Here is a 7,655-nt window from a genome sequence, read left to right on the forward strand (position 1 = left end):
TTAAAGGTCTTATAGAATTCAGCTGTGAATCCACTGGGACTTGGGCTTTTCTTTGTTGGAAGACTATTACTTCCTTAATCTCATTGTGTGTTATGGGCCTGGTTAAGTGGTTTATATCTTCTTGCTTCAGCTTAGGGACTTCGTATGTCTCTATAAATTTATCCATTTCTACTAGATTTTCCATCTTATTTGAGTATAGGCTTCAAAAGTAATCTTTTATAATCTTTCAGATTTCATGGATGTTTGTTGTAACGTTTGCTTTGGCATCTCTAATTTTGTGGATCTCAATCTTTTCTTCATCAATCTAGATAGTGCTCTGTCAATTTTATTGATTTTTTTTCAAAGAATCAGCTTTTTGCTTGATTTTACATATAGTTTTATTTCATTAATTTCAGCCCTGGTCTTTATTATCTCTTTCTGTTAAGTAGCACTAGGCTTGTTCCTGTTTTTCTAGCAGCTTTAGTTTGTATCATGATATTTACTTGAGCTGTTTCTGTTTTCTTTGGGTGCATGCGTAGAGCTATGAACTTGCCTCTCATCACTGCATTTGTCTATTCCAGTGGTTACAGAATGTTGTGTTTTATTTTCACTGCATTGTAAGAACTTTCTGATTTCTGCCTTTATTTCTTGGTGACCCACCTGTTGTTTAACAGTGTGTTGTTTAGTCACCATATGTTTGAGTGTTTTCTTTTTGTTAAAAATTAATTTACTTTATTCTTATTCTAAAGGTGATGTACAAAGGGATTATAATTACATGAGTCAGGTAATGAGTACATTCCCTTTTATACAGTGTTTTGTGTTCCCTCTCTCCTAGTCCTCCTTTCCCATCTCCACCCATGAGTTATATAGTTTACTATATAACTCATCAGTGTCCAGTGAGTTCCACACTGCACTTTTTTACCCTTTTTCCCCACGAGTTCCATACCCTAGCTTAGACCCTCCCAATGATATACATGTGAATACACCACACAACAAGAAGACCAAATACAAATTATAAAAAAGAGAGAGATTTCTTCTTTCCATATCTTAGAATTCACTTTGAAAAAAATGTATACTTTAAATATGAACAGCCACTTAGACATTGCACCTTTGTGTTTCTCTCCCAAGAGTATTCTGTTTTTGTCTCATATGTCTGAGTATCTTGAATACTGTATAATTTATCATATCCCAGTGTATTTCATCTAATTTCTGCATGTAAGAGCATGTGTGGTTTGTCTCTGAGCTTGGCTTACCTCATTTAACATGATTTGTTCTAGTTCCATCCATTTCCCTTCAAGTGACATAATTTTATTCTAATGGCTATGTAAAATTAGATTGTGTATAGGTACCATATTTTTGGGGTTCATTCACCTATTGTGGGGCATCTGGGCCTTTTCCATATCTTAGCTATTGTGAATAGTGTGGCAATCAACATGGATGTGCAGGTGTCCTTGTCATATCCTGGCTGGTGATGTTCAGGGTAGATACCCAGGAGTGGTTGGTTGGGTCACAGAGAAGAGGAACCTCCAGACTGCTGCCAGAGTGGTTGTGCTAGTTTACATTCCCACCAATAGTGCAGCAGGGTTCCTTTTTCCCATATCCCCACCAACATTTACAATTCACAATATTGGCCAATGTTGATTTGCATTTCCTTTATAGCCAGGGATGATGAGCATTTCTGCATATGCTTCTTTGTCATTCTTAACCTCCTCTTCTAGAAGCTTCTCTTTAGCTTCCTTGCCCATTTAGTGATTGGTTTCTTAGGTTTGGGATGGGTTAGTTTCTGGAGCTCTTATATATATTGGATATTAGGCCTTTGCCTTATGTTTTGCTGGTAAGTTTCTCCCAGCCTCTCAGCTGTCTTTCTCATTTAGTAACTATGTCCTTAGCTGTGTAGAAACATTTTATTTTGATGTAGTGCCACTTTTCAAGTCTCCCTCTTGTCTGTTGGATCCCTGTCCCCCTGGGTTCAGGGATTGTTGGGATCATTCAGATTGTGTATTTAGTGATGGTGGAGTGTGATTCATTGGGTAGATCTCTGCTGAAGTTTGCTTTTGGTACCTTTCAGCTCAGGGTGGTGCAAACATTGTAATGGGTTCTGGCCAGTTGTTGGGGCTCTGTGATCTGGTGTCCCGCCCTGGGTTTAGGCCCAGTGGTGTGTTCCTGTTATGTGATGCCCAGCAGTCTATTCCTGGCTATGATCTGTGTCTGGAGTAGGCAGGTTCTGCCAGTTGTAGTGGGGAGGTTGTCCTGGTCTGAGTCCTGGGCTAGCATATTTTCAGAGGGTCTGGAAGCAGCATTCCAATGCCCAGACATGAGTTGAGCCCTGGGGGAGATGGGAGGACATCCCATTATGCGTTACGGGGAGATTGTCCCCACCCAAGTCCTGAACTGGTGTCTACTTCCCAAAGGGTGGGGGCTGCATTCAAAACTCTGGTTCAGCTGTCAACTGCAGAGGGGGCAGGTTTCCCCACGGTGGGGCAGAGAAATCATCTCCACTTGAGTCCCAGACTGGGGTCTGGTTCCCACGGGGTGGGGAGCTGTGGAGGAGCCGATTCCTGCTGGATGGGGTAGGGAAATTGTCCCACTGGAGTCCCAGACTGATGTCTTCTTCCTATGGGGTGAGCGGCTGGGTTGAGGCCTCTGAGGACAGGCCTCAGAAGAGATGAGCTTTCCACAGGGTGGTGCGGGGAGATTGTCCCTGCTGCCTTGTAGCAGGTCAGGTTCCTTTCCGCCATCAGCCACAGCTGTGGGGAATGCAGAGTCTCAGCCCCCAACCAATACGGGTCCCGGTGGTTGCTGGTAATTGTGGTTTTCTGTCTTAGAGTCAGAGTTGTGTCTACTGCGGGAAGCGGAAGAGGCGGGAGGAAGGGCTCCAGCCTCTTGGCCCTCTTCAAGTGTGGTGTCCGAGTCCAAGTGTGGGGAAGGGTGTCCAGACCAAGCACTCTGAGCCACCACCAGTGCTGGTCTCCAGGGACGGGTCCCTGGCATCCCTCACTGTTTCTGGCATTGGTTTGAGCTGACCGGATGCATTGTCGTGAAAGTGTTTGGTGTTTGTATGCAGCTGCCTCTCATTCCTGATCTGTAAGTCTGGATCTTCAGGTGTGTTGCTAACTGCGCTGGGACGGAGGAAGAAGGGAAGGTACTTTTCAGTTTTCCATTCTTGTGTGTGTTAGGTATAAATTCGTCTTCCTTCTTGTGATTCTCTGTTTATATTTTCCTTGTTGGTGATCCCTTATTGGTTCACCTCCATCTTGGCATTACTTTGTGTTTTCTGGTAAGATCTACTTTAATTCCACTGTGATCAGATAGGATGCAAGGAGTTATCTCAATCCTTTTGTGTTTGCTCAGGCTTGTTGAGTTTCATAAGATATAATCACTTTTGGGGAATGTTCTATGAGCTGCCGGTTATTGGGTGAAATAGTCAGTAGCTGTCTAGAAAGTGCATTTGTGTTATGGTGTCATTTAATTAGAGGCTGCTTTGCTGATTTTTTTTTTTTTTTTTTTTGCTTGATCTTTCCTTTGGAGAGAGTGGAGTGTTCAAGTCTTCCACTATTATTATGTAACCACTGTGATTTCCTGTTCATGGGTCATACCCTTTGTCCTCCTTTGTCTTTTTTTTTAAACTAATTTTAACCAGAAGTCTATTTTATCAGCTAACAGTATTGCTACTCCTGCTTTCTTGTAGAATGCAATTGTATGAAAAATCTTTTTCCATCTCTTCACTTGGATTTTGTGTTTATCCTTAATTGTGAGACAACAAATGGTTGCATTAAACAAAAATTCAATGTGCTGTCCTAACTCTTGTGGTTGGGGAGCTGAACCCATATATGTTTAATGGTACAGTGGAGAAATAGGTCATATTTCCTACCATTTGGTTGTTTTCCTGTGTCTTGCTGCTTTTCTCTCTTTGGATTTACTAAACTAGTCCATTGATTTTTATTCAATGCTGTGTTTCCTTGACTTTGATTGTTTTCTTCAAATACTATGCTTCTTTTGAGTGTCCTATGTAGTGCTGGATTACTGTTCATGAATTTCTTTAGTTTTTGTTTGTCATGGAAAGTATTATTTTCTCCATTAGTTGTGAATGTTAGCCTCACTGGATATACTAGCGATTGTTATTGCTACCCTAAACTAGTGTAAACCCTAATTGTTCAGAGCTTGAATTATACCACTCTAGGCTCTCTGCGTTCAGAGTTTGTATGGAGAAATTGGCAGTAAATTTTAGTCTTTTCATTGATTTTTCTGCATTTATAATTAATTCTTTGTAAGTCCAACATTTTCTTAACAATGTGTCTAGAAGTATTGTTCCTGTCTGCTAGGAGTTCTGTATGCCTCTGTCAGGTGGGTGGGGAAGTTTTCTGTTATTGTTTTGTTTTGATTTCTTCTCTATCAATTATGTGTAGATTTGATCTTTTGGCTGAATCTGCCAATGTCCCTTTGGTATGTTCTAAGTGGTTTTTCCATGCCCATGATTTTTTATTCTAATTCCTCTGCTTTAAAAAAATTATTGTATTATAAAGATGCTGTACAGAGGGTTTACAGTTACATGAGTAAGGCAATGAGTACATTTCTTGTCGAACATTGTTACCCACTCCTTTGTTTTTCCCCTACTGTCCCTTCCCTCCCCCATCTCCAGCACTCCTCACCCCCTCCCCTTTCCCAAAGCTGTAAAGTTCATTTCCAACATAGTGTCTTGTGAATCTCATTGCTGCAACAGGTCATCCTGTGTCCTTGTCTCAGCATTTTATTATTCTTCCTCCCCTCCCCAAATTTAGATAAATGTATATACAAGAGGTAGGGTACCAAAATCAAATACAGTGACAACTGGGGATATACCATAGGGTGAAGAACATAGAAAAGAAAAAAAAATCATAGTACATTAAAAAAAAAACCCATTCAATAAAAACCTCTGTGTCCATATCTTGGGGTTCATTTCATTTAGCATCATATTATATGGTCATACATACATAGGTTTTGAGCTTTATTCTCATTTGATAAGATTATCCTAGATGTATACTAATTATTGCAAATAAGGGAAACCATGGGACTATATTTCTTCAGGTCTGGCTTACTTCATTTAATATGATTTTTTTCCAACTCTTTCCATTTTCCTAACAAATGTGGAAGTGTCATTCTTTCTGATGGAAGCATGGAATTCCAATGTATATGTATTTATCCTCAACTCCTGACACCCTGTTTTCTCCTTCATTTATTCGATTGCCTATGCATTCAACTGTGGTTTGCAATAGGGAGATAGAGCCTTTTTTGTTTACAAGCTTTTTGTTGATGGCAGTCCTTGTGGTGTCTATCATCTTGTTAATTTTTTTTCTTTCATTTCCTTCATTGAGGCATGTAAAGTTTATGCCTTTTTGTTGGATGTTCTTGGATGTTCTGTATTTTCTTCATAATTTCCTCCCTGTATTTTATTTGTTTGTGGATCTTCCCTTGTAATCAGCCAATTCTCTCATCATTGCTTTAATAGTCCTTTTGTTCTCCCTCTCTTCTTCTTCACTCTCACTAGAATCTATCCCTGAGTTGTTGGTTTTTGTTGTTGTCTTGATTGGAATCTTTCACTGTGATTGATACATCTGGGTTCAGGGTTTGTAGAGGCCATTAAGATTAGGTATTAGGTTCAGTGGTAAGGGGCTGAGCTGTGGGTTTTTTTTGTGGGCACTATGTAGTTGGTGTTCCCTGGAGAGATGTGGGCAAGCTTTTGGGTCCAGCTGAGTGCTGTCTCCATCCCTAGGTGTAAAGGTATCATTTACAGGGACACAAGTACAGGCTTCTGGTCTTAGGTATGAACCACGGTGCTGTGGGCTATTGGTAGTGTCTCATGCTAGGCTGTTCAGGCAGGCTTCTGAGGCCAGCTGGGCATAGAGCCCCAGCACTGTGGATGAGGGTGTTTTCCTGAGAAAGCACTGAGAAGCTTTGGGGGCTAGCTTGGCACAGACCCCAGGCATTATGGGGGATATCTCATGTGGGGATACCCCAAGAGGGCTTTTGGGGCTGTCTGGGAACAACCCTCAATGCTGTTTGCAGGGCATCTTGTGAGGGAGTGCTCATGTAGGCTTTTGGTTCCAATTGGTGCAGACCTTTTCTTCCAGTGCTGAAGGTGGCCTGTGGTGTCCTGCTTGGAAATGCAAGAGTGGGCTTTTGGACCCAACTGGGCACAGAGCTCTGGCACTGTGGTTGGCTGGCAGGGTCCTTTGTGGGGCTACATGGTCGGGCTAGGCTGGGCACATGTCCATGGAGGGGCTGCATGGGAATGCACTTGGAGGCGTTTAGAAGCTCCAGCTATGTCTGCTAGTGTGCATTAGAGACTTGCCAAGTCCATTCCTGGTGGACTGTTCTTGGGGTTAAGGGCCCTAAGGAGATTCCGGGGACGGGGCAGGGTGGTGGTAGAGGCCCTGCTGTGCCCCTCACAGGCATTAGGTAGTGACCCAGACCATTCGGTTTAGAGGCCCCACTAAGTTCCCAGCCTCAGAAGCCCTGCCAGACTTTTGTAGTTACCTCCTGGAATCGCTCCATCTCTGAAAACAGAGTGAGCTCTAGTGACTGCCTTCTCCAGTTCTGAGATTCAGCTTCTGGCTCCCAGGTATGTTGTTTCTGTCTGCTGGTGAGGTTGATTGGCTGGCGGGTAGTGAGGGGGAAAAAGGAGCGGGGAGAGAAAAAAAAATCTGGATGACTTTTCAGCCGGAGCCTGTGGCTGCTTCGGTTTCTTTGTGTTTGTTTTTCCTCTTACAGATGCTTAAATTTGAAGCTTCATGGTTGTTGGCAAACTTGGATTTGTTTTTTGATTTATGAAAAATAAATTTCTTACGTACCCTGTGTTTCACAAGGTTCAATTATGTTTTTTTTTTATTCAGAATACTTGTGTCATTCATGTAAAATAGTTTGATACAGTACATTGTATGTTATAGGGTTTTTTTTCCCCCTCAAAAATTCTGAGGCTCTGGGCTGGGAAGGTGGCTCAGTGGTAGAGCGCTCGCCTTGCATGCTTGAGACCCTGGGTTCGATTCCTCAGTACCACATAAGCAGAAAAAAAATAGCCGGAAGTGACACTGTGGCTCAAGTGGTAGAGCGCTAGCCTTGAGCTGAAGAGCTGAGGGACAGCGCCCAGGCCCAGAGTTCAGGCCCCACGACCAGACCCCCCCCCCTCCCCCCCCCCCCCCCCCCCCCCCCCGGCAAAAAAAAAATTCTAAGGCTCTCCTATTCCTCCTCCTTTGCTGAAGTAAGGGCATCTGAAACAACATCTAACACGTTTTTAAAAAGAAAATTAACTGAACAAAATTTTAATAGCACTACACCAACCAGCTTTAACATCAGGACAAAGTATCTGAACTGGACGCTGCACCTTTTTAAAGGAAGTCATCATTCATGCTTTTCTCATTTTAAAGCATGCTCACAAATCAGCAACACCAACAGGAAAAATAAAACACTGTCTATGACAATCATTTTAGTTTGCTGAACCAAACAGGTTTATATCAATGACAACATTTTTAAATATCACCTTTAACACCAGTCAAGTCATAGATTGAAAATTAAAACAAATTTACAAGTTGGAAATTAATCTTTGGGAGTTTTGAAACCTTTCTGGAAAACCTATGTGGTTTTTTTTTGTACTTTCAAAAATATCCAACAAGATTCCTGTCAATAAACGCTGATTAACAGTA

The sequence above is a fragment of the Dipodomys spectabilis genome, unplaced genomic scaffold (genome assembly GCF_019054845.1).
Source record: "Dipodomys spectabilis isolate Male_0828 unplaced genomic scaffold, ASM1905484v1 ptg000085l, whole genome shotgun sequence".
Lineage (NCBI taxonomy): Eukaryota > Metazoa > Chordata > Mammalia > Rodentia > Heteromyidae > Dipodomys > Dipodomys spectabilis.